The sequence below is a fragment of the Sapajus apella genome, unplaced genomic scaffold, assembly GCF_009761245.1.
Source record: "Sapajus apella isolate SASKATOON/1434 unplaced genomic scaffold, GSC_monkey_1.0 scaffold33, whole genome shotgun sequence".
In the NCBI taxonomy this organism is placed as follows: Eukaryota; Metazoa; Chordata; class Mammalia; order Primates; family Cebidae; genus Sapajus; species Sapajus apella.
In genome coordinates, this window is record NW_022436973.1 from 8,947,394 (window position 1) to 8,968,298 (window position 20,905).

General features: G+C 44.1%; 1 protein-coding gene and 1 pseudogene across 3 annotated transcripts in view; one reads left to right on the forward strand and one right to left on the reverse strand.

Moving 5' to 3' along the window:
* ITCH (itchy E3 ubiquitin protein ligase) overlaps window positions 1–16,137 on the reverse strand; it is a 145,705-nt gene extending 129,568 nt beyond the window's left edge. Inside the window, exons 1-2 of one of the 3 annotated variants that reach the window (XM_032295201.1) lie at window positions 16,023–16,137; window positions 10,539–10,615 (exon numbers count right to left, since the gene is read on the reverse strand). The gene's annotated coding sequence lies outside the window, so the exon portion shown is untranslated. The remainder of the gene's footprint in view (window positions 1–10,538; window positions 10,616–16,022) is intronic. The other 2 variants (XM_032295203.1, XM_032295202.1) reach the window with 2 other exon arrangements.
* LOC116563085 lies at window positions 2,014–2,114 on the forward strand (annotated as a pseudogene).
* Window positions 16,138–20,905: the final 4,768 nt, after the last annotated feature.

Below are 20,905 nucleotides of genomic sequence, written 5' to 3' on the forward strand. Positions count from 1 at the left end.
ATTACCAAAAACAAAAACAGGAAATAATAGAAGTTGGTATAAATGTGAAAAACTGAAACTGTTGTGCACTGTTGGTGAGAATGTAAAATTATATAGTCCTTGTGAAAAACACTATAGTAATTCCTCAAAAAATTAAAAATACAATTTTCGGCCGGGCGCAATGGCTCATGTCTATAATCCCAGCACTCTGGGAGGCTGAGGCTGAGTGGAAGGGTAGCTTGAGCCCAAGAGTTTGAGAACAGCCTGGGCAACATGTCGAGAGGGAAGACCATGTCTCTACAAAAAAACAAACAAACAAACAACAACAACAAAAAAAACCAAGCATGGTGGCACATGCCTGTGGTCCAGCAATTCAGAAGGCTGAGACAGAAGGATCACCCAAGCTGAAGAGGCCAGGGTTGCAGTGAGCCATCATTGTGTCACTGTACTCCAGCCTGGGTAACAGAGCAAGACCCTGTCCCAAAAAGAAGAACAGAATTACCATATGATCTAGCAATTCTGATTCTGGGTATTACACAAAAGAAGTGAAAGCTAGGTCACAAAGAGGTATTTGGTTTTGGTTTGGTTACTTTTTCTTTTTTTTTGAGACACAGTCTTGCTCTGTTGCCCAGGCTGGAGTGCAATGATGCAATTTCAGCTCACTGTAACATCTGCTCCCAGGTTCAAGCGATTCCTGCCTCTGTCTCCCGAGTAGCTGGTATTACAGGCATTCACCACCACTCCCGGCTAATTTTTGTATTTTTGATAGAGACGGGGGTGTCATTATGCTGGCCAGGCTGCTCTCGAACTCCTGACCCCAGGGGAACTGCCCACCTCAGCTTCCCAAAGTGCTGGCATTACAGGCATGAGCCACTGCGCCCATCAAGTTTGTTTACTTTTGAGACAGGATTTCAGTCTATCACTCAAGCTGGAGTGCAGGTGTGATCTCGGCTCACTGCAACCTCCACCTCCCAGGATGAAGCAATCTTCCCACCTCAGCCTCTTGAGTAGCTGGGACTACAGGCACACACTACCACGTCAGGCTACTTTTTTTGTATTTTTAGTAGAGACTGGGTTTTGCCAAGTTGCCCAGGCTGGTCTCAAACTCCTGGACTCAGGGGATCCACCCACCTCGGCTTCTCACAGTGCTGAGATTACAGGTGAGAGCCACCATGCCCAGCCACAAAGAGATATTTGTATACCAATGTTCACAGCAGCATTATTCACGATGACCAAAAGGTAGAAATAAGCCAAATGTTCATCGACTGATGGATAAAGAAAATGCAGTATATACAAACAATGGAATATTATTCAGCCTTAAAAAGGAATACAATTCTGACACATGGTATAAAATGAAACCTGAACACATTATGTTAAGTGAAATATGCCAGACACAAAATGACAAATATTGTATGACTCCACTTTTACAATGAGCTGCCTAGATTAGTTGAATTCATAGAGACAGAAAACAGAATAGTAGTTACCAAGGCAGGGAGGAGGTGAAATAGAAAATTTTTGTTTAACAGGTACAAGTTTCAGTTTTGGATGATGAAAAAGTTCTAGAGACTGACAGTGGTAATGGTCACATAACAAGATAAATGTAATTAATGTCACTGAACTGAAAACAATATTTAAAATGGTAAATTGTATGTAATGTGTATTTTACCACAACAGAAAAATCACTAGCATAGATATTTTCCTAATATTTTTTGTCCCTTAGAGATGAAAACATCAATTTCTATAGTATAATCAACTAGCCAGGAAGCATGAACATACTTCATTCTCCATTCCCTTCCAAAACCTCACAAAAAAATGAAATAAAGGAATTAAAAAGTATCAACCCCCAAGGGCAAAAACAAAGGGAGAGAAGATAATAGTAGAGAGATGTAAGCAACTTTCTGGATAATGAAAAGCAGCAGCAGTAAGGTTCTGCACATTTCAATACATACAGAATAATATGTTTTAAATTAAGACCTGTAGTAAATAGCTTTCCTCCAAAAAACCCAATAACAAACAAACAAAAAAAATCTGTGTGTTTGCTTCAACATACATACTAAAAAATTAGAACAATACAGAGATTAGCATATCCTCTGAGCAAGGATAAGGTGAAAATTCACCAAGTGTTCCATATTTTTAGATAAACAAATAAATAAACAATCCGGAATTTCCTTTTGACTACTGACTTTCCACAGAAGCAAATGCAGTTAATCTCTCTCTCACATTCTTTTCCTTCCCATTTCTAAAACAGAGCTATAATTAAATGAACCACCTAAAAATCCCTTTTAATGGCAGAACAAATGAATTCCAAAAACTAGGTTAGAACGCACTTCAAAAATAAAGGAAAAATCCCTTCTTCATTAAATGAGATTTAGATTTAGCTCATCTGACTCTACTGCATCTCTATGACAGAGGGAATTTTCTGTACTTTTTTTTAGAGGCCCAGCTCAGTATTCTTATTCACCCATGAGAAGAACTTTGCTATATCTCAGATATTTTTTTACATCTCCCTTTCTTTTTCCTTTTTTTTTTTTGAGACAGAGTTTTGCTCTGTTGCCAGGCTGGAGTACAGTGGTGCAGTCTCGGCTCACAGCAACCTCCGACCCCCAGGTTCAAGTGATTCTTCCGCCTCAGCCTCCACAGTAGCTGGGACTACAGGCGTGTGCCAAACACCCGGCTAATTTTTTTATTTCTTTTAGTAGAGACGGGGTTTCACCATGTTGGCCAGGATGGTCTTGATCTCTTGACCTCGTGATCCACCCGCCTTAGCCTCCCAAAGTACTGGGATTACAGGGGTGAGCCACTGCGCCCGGCCTCTTTTATTTTTTTTTTTTTTTTTTTTAAGATGGAGTCTCACTCTTGTCACCCAGGCTGGAGTGCAATGGCTCGATCTCTGCTCACTGCAAGCTCCACCTCCTGGGTTCAAGTGATTCTCCAGCCTCAGCCTCCTCTGTAGCTGGGATTACAGACATGCCACCACCACATCGAGATTTTTTTTTTTTTTTTGTATGTTTAGTAGAGACAGAGTTTCATCATGTTGGCCAGGCTGCTCTCCAACTCCTGACCTCAGGTGATCCACCTCCTGCCTTGGCCTCCCAAAGTGCTGGGATTACAGGCGTGAGCCACCGCGCCCAGCCATATCAGTTATTATGTCAAGTTTCTGCAGAAAAATTCTACATCTTTCTAAGAGCAAACAACTTGTCATTGTTTCCACACCTTGGCAAATATAAAGATTCCATGTATAAACTAAGGTCTAATGAAATATATCAGAGGTTAACTGAGATCACCAAAAACCCCAAACAAGAAATGTGATGAGTAGTTGAGCTACTTTGGGGTTTTTTCTTTTTGAGACAGGGTCATGCTCTGTCACCCAGGCTGGAGGACAGTGGCTTGCTCTCAGCTCACTGCAACCTCCGCCTCCCAGGTTTCAGAGATTCTTGTGCCCCAGAGTCCCAAGTAGCAGGGACTAAAAGAGTGTGCCACCACGCCGGGTTAATTTTTTAATGTTTTTAGTAGACACAGGGTTTCACCATGTTGGCCAGGCTGGTCTCGAACTCCTGGCCTCAAGTGATCCACCCACCTCAGCCTCCCAATGTGCTGGAATTACAAGTGTGAGTCACCATGCCCAGCCTTGTTTTTCTTTCTATTCTACTTGTACAAACTGGGAAATCATGAAAATATGGATGTAATCCATCGAGGACAGTGCTGGGACTGAGTAAGGGATAAAGCAAGACTCACAACATGAAAAGAGAAACATAGCCTGACTTTTACAAAAGTCAATAGAGAAAAAGCTTTCAAAATTGGCCCTCTTTATCTACTGCAAGCTTTTGTTCTTATACAAGGCTCTGCCCTTTCTTTTCTTTCACACTGTCACCTCCACAGCCTGGTCTCCCTGCCTCCAACCCTAGTAAATACTACAGATCTTAATTTTGCCAAATAAGTCTTCATAAAATATCATTTTATCCTATCACCCAATAGGTCTCAAGGTTATCCAAAATAAGAGGCTTGACTCTTCTCAGCTTTTCAAAACTTTTGCCTATTACCAGGCCACACAAATCCTCTAAAATTAAACTCTACCACCTGAGGTCCGTTCTGCTTCTGCACCTTTGCACATTCTGAATCCTTACCTTAAATAACTTCCCTCAGTCTCTCTGCCTTAATAATTATTCTGCATACCTCTCATTCAGCACTAGACTGCTTTGAGGTATTGTTTGAACTGTTTTAATTGTTTTTTTTGTTCTTTTTTTTTTTGAGACAGGGTCTCACTCTGTTGCCCAGACTAGAGTGCAGTGACATATCAGTGCAGTGACATGTTATCAGTGCAGTGACATGAGTTTACTGCAGCCTCAACATCCCAGACTTAAGGGACCCTCCCACCTCAGCTGGGACTGCAGGCCCAAACCAGCATCGTACCTGGCTAATGTTTGTGGGGGTTTTTCTTTGCAGAGACAGGATATCACCATGTTGCCCAGGCTGGTTAAATCTTTATGTAGGTAAGAACTTTCTTCCCAGAGAGCAGAGAACATGGGTTATGCTTCAGAAAGTCAAGCCCCAGATCAGAGACTATAAAGCAGCAAGCCACAAGACAAATTCTGCCCACAGTGTTTATATTATGAATTCACAAGTTGCCAACATTTAACAATAAAAATTTATTACAAAATCTGGATTTCCAGCTTCTCTTTAGAAAAAAATTAAGATGTTCAGGCCACACTTGGTCTGCACTCTCTCCAAGGTCAAAAGCAAGCCAATACTGAACTGTATACCTTAAAATAGTGATTTTTGCCTCGATTTATTTTTTTAACCTTCTGAAAACTTTCTTTTTAATTCTGAAAAATATAATGATGGGATCTCACCATGTTGCTCAAGCTGGTCTCAAACTCTTAGGCTCAAGCAATTCTACTGCCTCACTCTCCCAAAGTACTGGTATTACAAATGTGAACCACTGCACCTGGCCTGAAAAAAATTTTTTTAACTACCAATACATTGTGAGTGTATTCCTAAGACCTTAAGTAGTATTTTTTATATTAAATTATTTTTAATTAGCAAACAAGTATATATTTACCATGTAAAACAGGTTTTATTTATTTATCGAAATAAAATAAAGGCAGGGTCTCTCTATGTTATCCAGGCTGGTTTCAAACTCCTGGCTTCAAATGATCCTCCTCCCTTAGCCTCTGAAAGTGCTGGGAGTACAGTCATGAGCCACCATGCCCAGCCTATAACATGTTTCAAAATATGTACACACTGTGGAATGGCTAAATTGAGCTAAATAACATATACATAACTTCACATACTTACTTTTACCACCATTAAAAAAAAGAAAAATCAGGCTGGGAGTGGTGGCTCATGCCTGTAATCCCAGCACTTTGGGAGGCCAAGGCACGTTGATCACCTGAGGTCAGGAGTTCCACCGGCCTGGCCAATATGATGAAACCCTGTCTCTACTAAAAATACAAAAAATTAGCCAGGTGTGGTGGCGAGTGCCTGTAATTCAAGCTACTCAGGAGGCTGAGGCAGAAGAATCGCTTGAACCCAGGAGGCAGAGGTTGCAGTTAACCAAGATTCATGCCACTGCACTCCAGCCTGGGCAACAACAGTGAAATGCTATCTCAAAAAAAAAAAAAAATCGTAAGCCAAAGCTGCTTTAACAGCTGCTCCCTTGGGGGGGCATGAATTCCCTAGTTCACTTAACGTCCCAATCCGATCTATCATTACTTACTAAATGTTCATCTAGCCCTTGCAAGCATTAAAATTCACAATGCTCAGCCTAAATAGGTTTACTGAGTGATTAATGAACTCAGATCACAACTTTATTAAAGATAAGGCTGGTGCTGATGATAATGAAAACAACAACAACAACACTTAATACTTACTGTGAGCCAAGTCTTGTTAAAGCAGAAACACATTATACCTATGTATATATGCTATTACTATTCCCAATTTACAGATGAGAAAACGAAGTCACAAAGAAGTTAGGCAAGTTGGCTAAGATCAAAACACCAATACACAGTACAGTCAAAATTCAAAATCAACCTAACTCTAGTAATCACTGTTAACTCCTACAATATAATCCTTTAGACTAAAATCCTTTCCTTTGTGACCAACTGAACTGATTATTTGGAAAAATAATCAAAACAAAATTATAGAACCTACTCTTTCTTTACATGAAGGAATGACTAACAAGCAAACCAAAGTTCATCTGAAGGCAGATGGTATTTCTGAAGCTTATCTTGCCACAAAATGACAAAGAAAAGATTGTAGAATCCGATAAAATAAACATTTTCTCAGAAAGCAAGCAAATTATTAGATATTTCTGGAGTTAAGCTCAATATGTAGATGAATTCTTAACCTGTAAGTGACGACATAGTATTAAAATTCCTCTCTTTCCTGGGATAGAAGGATATAGCTATTACGGTAAGCAATTTCCAGACATGAAAAAAAAAACAATGCAACTTGCTGGAGGGCAGAGATTGCTTTTTCACCATGAATCCCTGCAATGTCTAGCACAGAGGGGCACTTAGAATACATTGAATTATGTTAGGCTGGGTGCAGTGGCTCACACCTGTAATCCCAGCACTTTGGGAGGCCAAGGCAGGTGGATCACCTAAGGTCAGTTCAAGACCAGCCTGGCCAACATGATGAAATTCCATTTCTAGTAAAAATATAAAAATTAGATAGGCATGGTGGTGAGCACCTGTAATCTCAGCTACCCAGGAGGGTGAAGCTGTTGCAGTGAGCCAAGATTGCGCCACTGCACTCCAGCCTGGGCAAGAGAGTGAGACTCTGTCTCGGAAAAAAAAAATACATTTGGCCAGACACAGTGGCTTACGCCTGTAATCCCAGAATATTAGGGGGCCGAAGTTGAGTGGATCATTTGAAGTCAGGAGCTTGAGACCAACCTGACCAACATGGTGAAACCCCATCTCTTAAAAATACAAAATTAGCTGGGCATGATAGCACAAGCCTATAATCCCAGCTACTTGGGAGGCTCAGGCAGGAGAACTGCTTGAACCCAGGAGGCAGAGGTTGCAGTGAGCCGAGATCACACCATTGCACTCCATCCTGGGCAACAGGAGCAAAACTCCGTCTCAAAAGAGAGGGAAAAAAAAAAGAGGCCGGACGTGGTGGCTCATGTCTGTAATCCCAGCACTTTGGGAGGCCAAGGCAGGCAGATCATGAGGTCAGGAGATCGAGACATCCTGGCCAACATGGTGAAACCCTGTCTCCACTAATACACAAAAAAAATTTGCCAGGTATGGTGGAGCATGCCTGTAGTCCCAGCTACTCAGGAGGCTGAGGCAGGGGAATTGCTTGAACGAGGAGGCAGAGGCTGCAGTGAGCCGAGATCACATCACAGCACTCCAATCTGGGTTTAATGCAAGGCAATATCACAAAAAAAAAAAAAAACACACATTCAACTATGTTAAAGAAACCAAAAAACCTTAATTTCTTAAATTGCAATGCATGAAACTCTTATAACATTTTAACATTTATCTTCTTGCTTTTTATAATAATCAATCACCGGCAAGCAAGTTTGTTTTCCTGAGAAAATCCTTGGAGTTTTATATTTGAGTGAGTTCCCCTTGGAACCTAGCACAACAGCAGCTCAATAGCTCAAAAGATACTTGTCAAATATTACAAACTTAAACTTTCCATACTTATGTTTCCTACAGGTCTCTCTTGGTGCCAGTGTTTAAAGTAGAACTTAAAATAACATCGTTTCTGATTTAAAAGCACTGGATATTATGAAGCCTTATTATAAGATATTTCTAGTATCAGTCATATATTGTGATGTCAACAAAGCCGTGAAAAATCAGTGAGTTGGCACATAAAGCACAGAATATAATAGAGTGAGCTGGAAAGAACCTGAGAAATCACAATCAAAATATTCAATAGATAAGTGAGGAAACCAGGCCCCGGGAGATTTTAGTGAACTGCCCAAGATCACAGAATTTAAGTGACCAGCAATACCAAGGCTAGAACCCAGGTCTCCTGAATGTTGGCTCAAATATCTATCCACAAAGAACTGCTTTGTGAGCTCAAGATGAAACGAATATGCTGAGAAATATTTTAAAGATATTTAAAATGCTTTAATAATACTTTAAAATATTTTTTAAATTGCTTTATAGTAGCTATCACAAATCATCCCACCATTTCCTTCCTTCCTTCCTCTTAATTATAAAAAAGAACAGGGCCAGGCTCAGTGGCTTGTGCCTATAATCCCAGCACTTTGGGAGGCCAAGGTGGGTTGGATCACCTGAGGTCAGGAGTTCAAGATCAGCCTGGCCAACATGGGTGAAACCCCATCTCTATCAAAAATACAAAATTAGCCGGGTGTGGTGGTACATGCTTGTAGTCCCAGCTACTCAGAGGCTGAGACAGGAGAATTGCTTGAACCCAGGAGACAGAAGCTGCAGTGAGCCAAGATCATGCTACTGTATCTAGCCTGGGCAAGAGACTCCATCTAAAAAAAAAAAAATATTTCCTTTGGATATATATCCAGAAGTGGCATTGCTGGATCATATTTTAGTTCTATTTTACCACTATCTTCCTATTCCACTTTCTTATCTAACAATTCACCTGCTCAACTTCATTCACTCCCTATTCTTACTGCTTAACTTTAGGTACTACTTTTTTTTCTTATCCAGTAGTCTTCCTTCTCTACTGACCTTTTAAAGTGATCTGTCTTGTCCTCATGTTTTCCTTCACAACATTATTGTCAAATTCTCTCACCTTGTGGATCTAGATAACATTTTTTTTCTTTTGTCTTGGGACAGAGTCTCACTCTGTTGCCCAGGCTGGAGTGCAGCAGCACAGTCTTAGCTCATTGCAGCTTCCACCTCGTGGGTTCAAGTGATTTTCCTACTTCAGTCACACAAGTAGCTGGGACTACAGGCACATGCCACCATACCCCACTAACTTTTGTATTCTTAGCAGAGATGGGGTTTCACCATGTTGGCCAGGACGGGTTCCATCTCTTGACCTCATGATCAGCCTGCCTCAGCCTCCCAAAGTGCTGGGATTACAGGCATGAGCCACCGAACCCAGACTGATAACATTTTTTTTTTGAGATGGAGTCTTGCTCTATCGCCAGGCTAGAGTGCAGTGGTGTGATCCCGGCTCACGCCAACTTCCATTTTCTGGTTTCAAGCAATTCTCCTGCCTCACCCTCCCAAGTAGCTGGGACTACAGACATGCACCACCACACCTGGCTAATTTTTTTTTGCATTTTTAGTAGAGATGGGGTTTCACCATGTTGGCCAGGGTGGTCTCCATCTCTTGACCTTGTGATCCACCTGCCTCGGTCTCCCAAAGTGCTGGGATTACAGGTGTGAGCCACCTCGTCCAGCCCTGGTAACATTTTAAGTCACTAATTCATTTCCTTTTCTAAAGATTTAATAGGTGTTATTTTATTTGGTCCTCTCAACAATGCCAGGGAGGGAGATGGGAATCAATACTTTTTTTTCTTTTTTTGAGGCAAAGTCTCGCTCTATCACCAGGTTGCAGTGCAGTGTCGCAGTCTAGGCTCACTGCAACATCTACCTCTCAGGTTCAAGCGATTCTCTTGCCTCAGCCTCCCGAGTAGCCGCGACTACAGGCATGTGCCACCATGCCCAGCTAAATTTTATATTTTCAGTAGAAACGGGGTTTCACCATGTTGGCCAGGATGGTCTCGATCTCTTGACCTCATGATCCACCCGCCTTGGCCTCCAAAGTTCTTGGATTACAGGCATGAGCCGGCATGCCCAGCCAATATGCACCTATCTTATAGATGCATAAACTGAGGTCTGGCAAGATTAAATAACTTGCTGAAAGTCACACAGCTTGTCAGTAGCAAATCAAATCAGAACCTAGATCTTTTCTTTCCAAGTCCTCTATTCTTTCTCCACTGAACCATGCTGTCTTTTTTGAACCCAGGAGGCAGAAGCAGATGGGGTCTCACTCTGTCACCCAGGCTGGACTGCAGCAATGCCATCATGGCTCACTGCAGCCTCAACTTCCTGAGTTCAAGTGATGCTATGTCAGCCTCCCAAACAGCTAGGACAACAGATACGTGCCACCAACACACCATTGATTTTTTTTTTTTAATTTTGTGTGAAGTCAGGGTCTTGCCATGTTGTCCAGGCTAGTCTCACATTCTTGGGTTCAAGTGATCCTCCCACCTCAGCCCCACAAAGTGCTGGAATTACAGGCATGAGCCACTGCACCTGTCCATGTTGTCTTCTTTTTAATTCCCCACCTCTTAACCCTACACATGCGTATGTCTAGACCATATACAGAGATAACTGTGCATAAAACAACACAAACAGAAAAAGTACGTGTATGTGTATGTGTAAGGAACCTACAAAAACAGAAAAGTCAGAAGACTCAAATTAAGAGCTCACAGGCTAATCCCTGCAGAGACAGCTTTGGGCTTCAGAACCAAGTGAAACTGCCTATTTGTTCAACCAACTGATACAGCTAGCATCAACACTGCTCTCTGCTCACAGCAGTTATATGACCAGAGCTTGGCCTCTGCAACACTCTTGTCCCCAAATTTCTCTCACAGGATATCACCATACCTAAAGTTCTCACAGTTTGAGTCACTTCCTTGGGTTAAGGCGTTGTCTCCAGAAGGCCACTGTGAAATGCATGGTACCTGAGAAAGGATGGAGAGTCCATTAACACATTACTTCTATAGTTAAACATATCAGATCTGCAATGACCTTGGGACTCTAAAAGCACAAAGTCTCTTTTAAAAATTTCATGGGATAGACAATTTTTAATGGGGAAGACAGGATAAAGGAAAGAATTGGGAGAAAATGATTCATACATAGTATGGAAAGATACCAATCTGAGTATGATGGCTATTTAGCAAAATTAGGATGGCCATATAAACACACTCGGCCTATAAGGGTCACCATAATGATAGTCCCTGCAACTTGGGGACTCCTAGGGACAGGAAAAGAAAAAGCATGCCAAGGATCTGGATATAGTCAGTTCTGAAAAGAAGCAAAAGAGCTGAGCTGGCAGCAGTTTTTCAAGGACAAGTACACTGCTAGACTGGAGGAGGACAGAGGCAGGAACAGATTCTGGTTAACTGCTTCTAGTTATGAGGATAGTTTCCAACTTAACATTTTTAGCTGAAAGCCAACCTCCCAACCAGAGAATGCTGCAATTCAATTCTGTGAAGCCCCTAACTAATTTATACTGACTCAAAACCAGTATCATTTACAGCCATAAAAGTCAACATGCCTTTACTGAGCACTTATTATGAGCCCAGAATTTGGCTAAGTACTATAAATACAGAAAAAAATAACCTTACATACTTTTGTTTTAATTCTTATAAAAGAAACCAGTCCCCAAAATCCAGTACTGAGAGGGTTAGGCAACCAGAAAGAAAGTGGCAAAACAACAAAACAGGTATTTCCTATCAGTACTAACACAAATTTCTTAAGCCAGAATAAATACAACAAAACTCATTTCTAGGCCAAAATTCCTTGTTAAACTCTTGCCTAAACAGTCAAGAGACACTGGCTAAAAATCTCCCTTTTCTTTTCTAGTCTAATATCAGCTCTTCAGCAGTGCATATTCATCTTGGTAAATCAGAGAAAACCAGACCCAGAGTTGCAAAACCTAGTTCTAGTTCTAGCTCTTACTCTTAACTAGTTTCAGGTAAATCACTTAACCTTTAAAACAAACAGGCCAGGCACAGTGGCTCACACCTATAACCCCAGCACTTTGGGAGGCCAAGGTAGGTGGATCACCTGAGGTCAGGAGTTTAAGACCGGCCTGGCCAATATGGCGAAACCCCATCTCTACTAAAAATATAAAAAATTAGTCAAGGTATGGTGGCACATGCCTGTAATCCCAGCTACTCAAGAGGCTGAGGCAGAAGAATCGCTTGAACCCGGGAGTCAGAGGTTGCAGAGAGCCAAGATCGCACTATTGCACTCCAGCTTGGGCAACAGAGCGAAACTCCGTCTCAAAACACAAACAACAACAAAACAGAAAACTGAGGGACTGGACTAATTTAAGAATAGCATATATCTGGCACATACTATGTACTACCTACTAGATAACTGTCCATAGGCGACATCACTGATCAATCATACTACAATTTCTCAGAGACCCCCTACAACCAGAATCCTTCCCAACACAGTGCTTCTGGCAGCTTCCAATCTGAGTTGGCTGATAAACCAAAATGTATTTGCCATTATGGACTAGATAATCTCTGTAATTTCTTCCAACTCTAAAACTCAATGAGCAAGTTTCTATTGAGAAAGCTGATGAGAGCAAAACACTTCCAACAAGCCTAGATCAATAGTACTGAGAGACATAAATTTCAGTCCAAACTCCAAGTTCTAATTAGCCACGTTTGGTGGCACGCACCTGTAATCCCAGCTACCTGGGGGTCGAGGCATATCAATCACTTGAACCCAGGAGGTGGAGGTTGCAGTGAGCCGATATGGCGTCACTGCACTTCACCGTGCATGGCAGAGCGAGACTCCATCTCAAAAATAAAAACTCCAAGTTCTCTTCCAAATTACACCTGATGTAGTTCTAATATCTCAAAGATGCTAATGAACAATTCACTCTCATGCTATATATAACATATATAACCTGGAAATATTCAGACTTGCTAATGGGTTCTTCTGACAGAAAAGGAGCCCTTTACCCAGACTAGCACTAAAAAAAATCCTCATCTAAAAATATGGCAACAATATTGCACTAGTAAAAAGCTAAATCCAATCCCTTGATCATCCCCAAAACCTCTCTCCAAGGTCAGGCTTTGTCACTTCTCACCTAGACTTCTGCAGTAGCTACTCTTTCATCCTTTCGCTCATCACCAGAGCAATCTTTCTTTTTTCGTTTTTTTTTATTCACCCAAATCTCATCTTGAATCTTTTTTCATTTTTTGATGCCTATCTTTGTCCTGCAGTACACAGTAATATTTCTAAAACACATATGTACTCACATAATTTCCCTGTCTAAAAATCTGTATCTATTTCTTTTTCTTTTTTCTTCCTTTTTATAAAGATGGAGTTTTACCATGTTGCCCAGGCTGGTTTCGAACTTCTGAGCTCCAGCAATTCATCAGCCTTAGTCTCCCAAACTGTTGGGATTACAGGCGTGAGGCACTGAGCCCAGCCCCATATCTATTTCTAACAACACAAAATTCCAAATTGTTAGAATTATACTTGGAACTTTTAGGCAGAGCACAATGGCTCACGCCTGTAATCCCAATGCTTTGGGAGGCCAAGGTGGGAAGACCACTTGAGCACAAGAGTTCAAGACCAGCCTGGGCAACAAAGAGAGACCCTGTCTTTACAAAAAATTTTTTTAAATTAGCCAGGTGTGCTGATGCATGCCTGCTGTTACAGCTACTCAGGGAAGTTGGAGTGGGAAGATTACTTGAGCTCTGGAGGTCCTGCCACCGCACTACATCCTAGGTGACTAGGTAAGAGAGTAAGACCTAGTCTCAACAAAAACAAAAAAGAACTTTTCATATACTTGCTTCCTTTAACCTTTCTGATGTTGTGTTTCAAAATGCTCTCTTTCCCCATTCTACTCCCTACTCACTGAACTCTTTTTCTTCCATAATCCTCTGAATTTACACACAGTATTAAGTCATTCCTTCTGCCTACCCTGTCCTCTTTCCGTGCCCTTTTCACATTCCTACTCTTCATCTAAGACCCGACGTGGGTTCAGGGGCAAATCTTGCCTTTTCTAACCAATCCTCCACCCTGCCACACACACAGAATTGGCCACTTCCTCTTCTGTCTCAAAGCTTTCTGAGCTTTCCTTGGTAAGTCTACCATACCATTTGCCCTGAGTGGTTTACAAGACCATTAGAAGTACCTAAGGCATGTGTTAAAAATAAATTGGTTGGAGCCAACTCAGACCTACTAAGTCAATCTCAGAAGGTGAGATTGGAATTTCTAAGCTCTCATAATTATTCTAATGGTCAAATTTGGGGACTACTGGTTTGTCTGTCTCTCCCAATAGATGTAAAGATGTATTTTTTTAAAAAGAATGCAGAAATGTGGCTGGGTGTGGTGGCTCGCACCTGTAATCCCAACACTTTGGGAGGCTGAGGTGGGCGGATCACAAGGTCAAGAGTTTGAGACCAGCCTGGCCAATATGGTAAAACCCTGCCTCTACTAAAATTATAAAAGTCAGCTGGGCATCGTGGCGGGTGCCTGTAGTCCCAGCTACTTGGGAGGCTGAGGCAGGAGAATTGCTTGAACCCAGGAGACGGAGGTTGCAGTGAGCCAAGATCGTGCTGTTGCAGTCCAGCCTAGGCGACAAAATGAGACGCCATCTCAAAAAAAAAAAAAAAAAAAAAAAAAAAAAAGTAGAAATGTTTGATTCTAGAATACACTGAAGTAGTCAGACTCATTTTTTAAATTTCATATCACATCCTTGGTGACTTGCCTTATATGCTAAACATAATGGAATTCCTTCTGCATTCACAATACTTACATTCACAGTCTTTGAAGCAGAATTTCCACCTTCATTTCTAAATTTTTTTTTTTTTTTTTTTTTGAAGACAGGGTCTTACTCTGTCACCCAGGCTGGAGTGCAGTGGCACAAGAACAGCTCACTGCAGCCTCAACACCCCGCCCGCCCACCCCCACCTCAGCCTCCTGAGTATCTGGGACCACAGGCACCCACCTCCACACCCAGCTGATCTTTCTATTTTTTGTAGAGACAGGGTTTCACTATGTTGCCAGGCTGATCTCCTGGGCTCAAGTGATCCCCCACCACCACCCCTTGGCCTCCCAAAGTGCTGGGATTACAAGTGTGAGCCACCGCACCCATCCTATTTCTTAATCTTAAAAATAAACTGTAGCTTAAATGAATCTGTAAATACACAGCAGGCTCTCTCCAGACCTGTCATGAGAACTTCACCTCAACTGATAAGCCATTCCTTAGCTGATTTTGAGAATGGAAATACACTGCCTTTACATACTTCCTGAAGATCGAATTATATTAGGAATCGATGCGGGAGAACCCACCTAAGTCCAATGATAGATGGTTGGTTCCAGTGTCTTACCAACTGTCAGGGCAAAATCCCACACTTCCCCACCCCCCGCTCCGAAACAAGTATACTGCAGCTGTGGAAGAATGGCAGAAAATGTAGCAAGATTAGGATACGAATACAACCAAGAAAACAAGGTTTCGTTATTGTTGGGGATCGTGAATTTCTGGCCCTTTACAAGTTCAGCTGGTTATACATCTAACTTTAGGCCCAACGTCTACTTCGGGAGCACAAATCCTGCGCAGATTCTCTTTTAAGTCGCGGCCGGGAACTAAGTCTGGGAAAACTTGAGTTCCTCACTTGAAAGTCATGTCATTATGCTTTGGCCCTTAGAAGACATTCAATGGCTACTTTTTTCTTTTCTCTGCTAAAGCAAAGGGCACTCTCCAGAGGAAGAGCAGTGACAGCTCCACGTCTGCAAAAGTCGGCGCCGCCACGGCGGTGGCGGGCGTCGGGGAGAGCGCCGGGGCCAGGACCACCACGCCGGGGGGACAATGGAAGGAGGAGGGGAGTGGGAGAGATAAGCGGAGGCCGCCGCTGTGCTGGGCCCTCCTAGCGACCGGGGGCTTGGAAAAGTCTCGGGAAGGCCAGCCGGGTGGCGGGGGACCCGGTCGCCGCCCCTCACAGGGCCACGTCGCCCGCGGCGGCCGGGCCCCACTCGTAGGCCGAGCCGCCGGAGAGCGGCCCCAGGAAGGGCTGAGGGGCGAGGGACCGGACAGTGCCCACGCCCGTCGTGGCCTAGCCCTTTCACAACTTAGAGCCCGCAAGGCGAGGGCCTCCGAGAGCCTGCGCCAGGCACTGATCCCTCCGAACGTCCGGCCAACCCACCCCCACCGCCCGACCCGGGCCAGTAGCCTGAGCTCCCCGCGCCCCCGACACCGGCTCTGAGAGAAGGCGCAACCGTGGCTCTGGCGTCCCGACCCGCGAGTCCCACTCCTCTGCCCTACTTCTCGCCGAACATTCTCATCCGGACTCCCTCCCTCTCCTGAGAACTGCCCCGAGTTCGCCCACGGGTGTTTACCGGGACTCGGGGCGGCGGCGTCTCCTCAGTCCCTAGACTAAGATGGCAGCCGGTCTCCAGCCCCGACCACAGCTACTAGAGCGAGTTAGCTGCCAATGCGCAGGCGCTTGAGCGCGTGAGTGATCTGGACTACAAGCCCCAGGAGGCATTGCACGCTAGCCGACCCGCCCTCCTTGGGCTTGAAGAGCCAGCTGCGGTGGTAAATCCTGCTAAATCCCAATTTTGCACACCTCCAGGCTTTTTTCTTTTAACACCTCGCCCACCAGAGCCTATAGCGACTGTGATTGTCAAACTCTGATGTGCATCAGAATCACCTAGGGAACTTATTGAAACTTACACTGCTTGCCAGACGCGGTGGCTCATGCCTGCAATCCCAGCACTTTGGGAGGCTGAGGCAGGCAGATCACAAGGTCAGCAGTTCGAGACCAGCCTTACCAACAAGTCACTACTAAAAATACAAAAATTAGCCAGGTGTGGTGGTGCGCACCTGTGGTCCCAGCTACTCAGGAGGCTGAGGCAGGAGAATAGCTTGGACCCGGGAGGCGGAGGTTGCAGTGAGCCAAGATCATGCCATTGCACTACAGCCTGGGTGACAGAGCAAAATTCCGTTTAAAAAAAAAAACAAAAAACTGGCTGGACGAGGTGGCTCACCCCTGTAATCCCAGCACTTTGGGAGGCCGAGGTGGGTGGATCGCAAGGTCAAGAGATCAAGACCATCCTGGCCAACATGGTGAAACCCCGTCTCTACTAAAAATAAAAAAAAAAAATTAGCCAGGAGTGGTGACACGCACCTGTGGTCCCAGCTACTCTGGAGGCTGAGGCGGAAGAGTTGCTTGAACCCAGGGGGCAGAGGCTGCAGTGAGCTGAGATTGTGCCACTGCACTCTAGCCTGGTGACAGAGCAAGACTTCATCTCAAAAAAAAAAAAAAAAAACCAAAAAACTCACACTGCTGAGCCCCACCCCCAGGGTTTCTGATCAGAAGATCTGGGATAAGGAGGATAGGGTCTGATAACTTGCATGTCTAACAAGCTCTTCTGGTGATGCTACTAGTGAGTGAGATCATAATTTGAGAACCACTGGTCTATATAGCTTAGTTGTTCTGTTTTCTTTTCCTTTCTTTTTCTTTCTTCATTTCATTTTTTTTTTTTTTTTTGATATAAGGTCTCACTCTGTCACCTAGGCTGGAGTGCAGTGGTGCAGTCATAGCTCACTACAGCTTCTAAATCCTGGGCTCAAGGAAGCCTGAGCTAGCTGGGACACAGTAGCTGTCCCTGAGTAGCTGGGACACAGGTGAATGCCACCACACCAGGCTAATTTTTTCTATCCTTTGTAGAGATGGGGGTGGGTTGGGGTTCAGATGGGATGGGGCAAGGATGGGGCCACCGTCTTGCCATGTTGCCCAGGCTGGTCTCCAACACCTGGGCTCAAGCAATCCTCCCTCCTTCAGCCTCCCAATCTCTGGAATTACAGATTCAAGCCACTGCACCTGGCCTAACTTAGCCTTTAACCATGTACATTAAAGGCTATGGTTAAAAAGAAAAGAAAAAAATTTACACTTCAGAGTTACACTGATTGGCTTCAAATACTCCCTTTGCCACTTTTTGACTGGGTGCGCTTAGGGATGATGATAACAGCTTAGTAGAGCCAACATGGCCAGTGTTCTAACAGCTGATAACAAGCTCCCTTTATTCTCACAACAAACCTATTGCAGCAATACCATGATTATCCCTATTTTACAGATGCATAAACAAGTCACATGCTGGATAAGAACCCAGGCAGTCTGGCTTGAAAGTCCATTCTCTTAACCTCCTTCATGGATTGCTTGTGAGAAATAATAGGCTATGCAAGCAGAGACTCAGAGGTATGACGAAGTGATCAGTACTTACTGACCTTTGCTATTACCGTTCAGCTTGTTCCTCCTAATGAAAATACTATTTTGCCATCTGGAAAGTCACTTACATTTTTCAAAGTATCTTTTTTTTTTTTTTTTTTTCCTGAGACAGAGTCTTCCTCTGTCACCCAACCTTGAGTGCAGCAATGCAACCATAGCTCACTGCAGCCGACCTCCTGGGTTCAGTGATCCTCCCACATCAGCTTCCTGAGTAGCTGGAACTGCAGACCTAAACCACTATACCAGGCTAATTGTTCTTATTTTATTTTATTTTATTTGAGACGGAGTCTCCCCCCGTCACCCAGGCTAGAGTTCAGTGGTGTGATCTCCGCTCACTACAACCTCCACCTCCTGGGTTCAAGCGATTCTCCTGCCTCAGCCTCCCGAGAAGCTGGGACTACAGGTGTGTGCCACCACGCCCAGCTAATTTTTTGTATTTTTAGTAAAGACAGGGTTTCACCATGTTAGCCAGGATGGTCTCGATCTCCTGACCTCGTGATCTTCCCACCTCGGCCTCCCAAAGTGCTGGGATTACAGACATGAGCCACCATGCCCGACCTTGTTTTTATTTTTGTAGAGATACTGTCTTCCTGTGTTGCACAGGCTGTTCCCAAACTCCTAGGCTTGGCCAAGCTCAGTGGCTCACAGCTGTAATACCAGCACTTTGGGAGGCTGAGGAAGGCAAATCACTTGAGGTCGGGAGTTTGAGACCAGTCTGGCCAACATGGTGAAGCACCCTTTTCTCTTTTTTTTTTTTTTTGAGATAAGAGTCTCGTTCTGTCTGTCGCCCAGGCTGGAGTGCAGTGGCGCTATCTCGGCTAACTGCAACCTCCACCTCCTAGGTTCAAGTGATTCTCCTGCCTCAGCCTCCTGAGTAGCTGGGACTATAAGTGCACACCACCATGACCGGCTAATTTTTGTATTTTTAGTAGAGACAGAGTTTCACCATGTTGGTTAGGATGGTCTCGATTTCCTGACCCCATGATCTACCTGCCTCAGCCTCCCAAAGTGTTGAAATTACAGGCGTGAGCCACCACACCTGGCCTTGTGAAACCCCTTCTCTACTAAAAATACAAAAATTAGCTGGGTGTAGTGGCGGGTGCCTGTAATCCCAGCTGATTGGGAGGCTGAAGCAGGAGAATCACTTGAACCCAGAAGGCAGAGGTTGCAGTGAACCAAGATCACACCATTGCACTCCAGCCTGGGGGACTAAGCGAGACTCTGTCTCAAAAAACAAACAACAACAACAAAATCGAGGCCGGGCTCAGTGGCTCACTCCTGTCATCCCAGCACTTTGGAAGGGTGAGGCAGGTGAATAAGCTGAGGTCAGGAGTTCCAGACCAGCCTGGCTAACATGGTAAAACCCTGTCCCTACTAAAAATGCAAAATGCAATTGGTCATGGTGGCACACCCTTGTAATCTCAGCTACTCAGGAGGCTGAGGTGGGAGAACTGCTTTAACCCAGGACATGGAGACCACAGTGAGCCAAGATCACATCACTTCACTTCAGCCTGAGTGACAGAGTGAAACCTCATCTAAAAAAAAAAAAATCAAACTCCTAGGCTCAAGCTTTCAAACCTGGAGCAAAGTACTTTCAAAACCACGTCAGTGTTTCCTACAACATGCCTAAGGAAAGATTGCTAAAATACAGATTCCTTTGCCCCTATCCTCATTCAGATTCTCTAGTGCAATGGTTTTCAAACCTCAGTACTTATCAGAATTGCCTACAAGGCTACTTAAATCTTAGATTGCTGTGGCCAGTCCCAGAGTGTCTGATTTAGTAGGTCTGGAGTGGGGCCTGAGACTTTGCTTTTTTTTTTTTTTTTTTTTTTTGAGACGGGGTCTCACTCTGTTGCCCAGGCTTGAGTGCAGTGGCCCAACCTCCAGTCACTGCAACCTCCACCTCCTGGGTTCAGGCGATTCTCTTGCCTCAGCCTCCCGAGTAGCTCCCCAGTGGGTGTCTGTAATTACCATGCCAGGCTAATTTTGTAATTTTAAAATACAAAATTACCACACCAGGCTAATTTTGTATTTTTCAGTAGAGACAGGGTTTCAACATGTTGGTCAGGCTGGTCTCAAACTCCTGACCGCAGGTGATCCACCTGCCTTGGTCTCTCAAAGTCCTGGGATTACAGGCATGTGCCACCGTGCCTGGCTAATTATCATTTTTTTTTTTTTTTAGATGGTAAGACAGGAGCTTAGGAGCACCTGACTGGCCACATCCACCGTGATGGCACCCGCAGACGAACAGACAGACGGAACCACCAAGCGACCTGGTGAGCTGGTCCTGGGTCATGTGTCAGGGCCACCGGTTTCACCTAATTAGGTATTTTTAGTAGAGACAGGATTTCTCCATGTTGGCCAGGCTAATCTCAAATTCCTGACCTCAGGTGATCTGCCTCGACCTCCCAAAGTACTGGGATTACAGGCATGCACCACCATGCCTGGCTAATTTTGTATTTTTAGTAGAGATGGGGTTTCTCCATGTTGGTCAGGCTGGTCTCAAACTCCTGACCTCAAGTGATCCACCCACCTCGGCCTCCCAAAGTGCTGGGGTTACAAGCGTGAGCCACCGTGCCTGGCAAATTTTTAAATTTCTAGTAGAAACAGGGTTTCACCATGTTGGCCAGGCTGGTCTTGAACTCCTGACCTAGGTGATCCACCTGCCTCGGCCTCCCAAAGTGCTGGGATTACAGGCATGGGCCACCGGTGGAAAACAAGTTTATTAAGTAAAGGAATAAAAGAACGGCTACCCATAGGCAGAGCAGTGGCTTGAGATGCTGGCCTAAGGATACTTAAGTTATTTCTTGATTATATGCTAAACAAGGGGTGGATTATTCATGAGTTTTCCAGGAAAGGGGTGGCCAATTTCCAGAGCTGAGGGTTACTCCCCTTTTTAGACCATATAGGATAACACTGGATTTTGCCATGGCATCTATAAACTGTCATGGTGCTGGTGGGAGTGTCTGTTAGCAAGCTATTGCATTATAA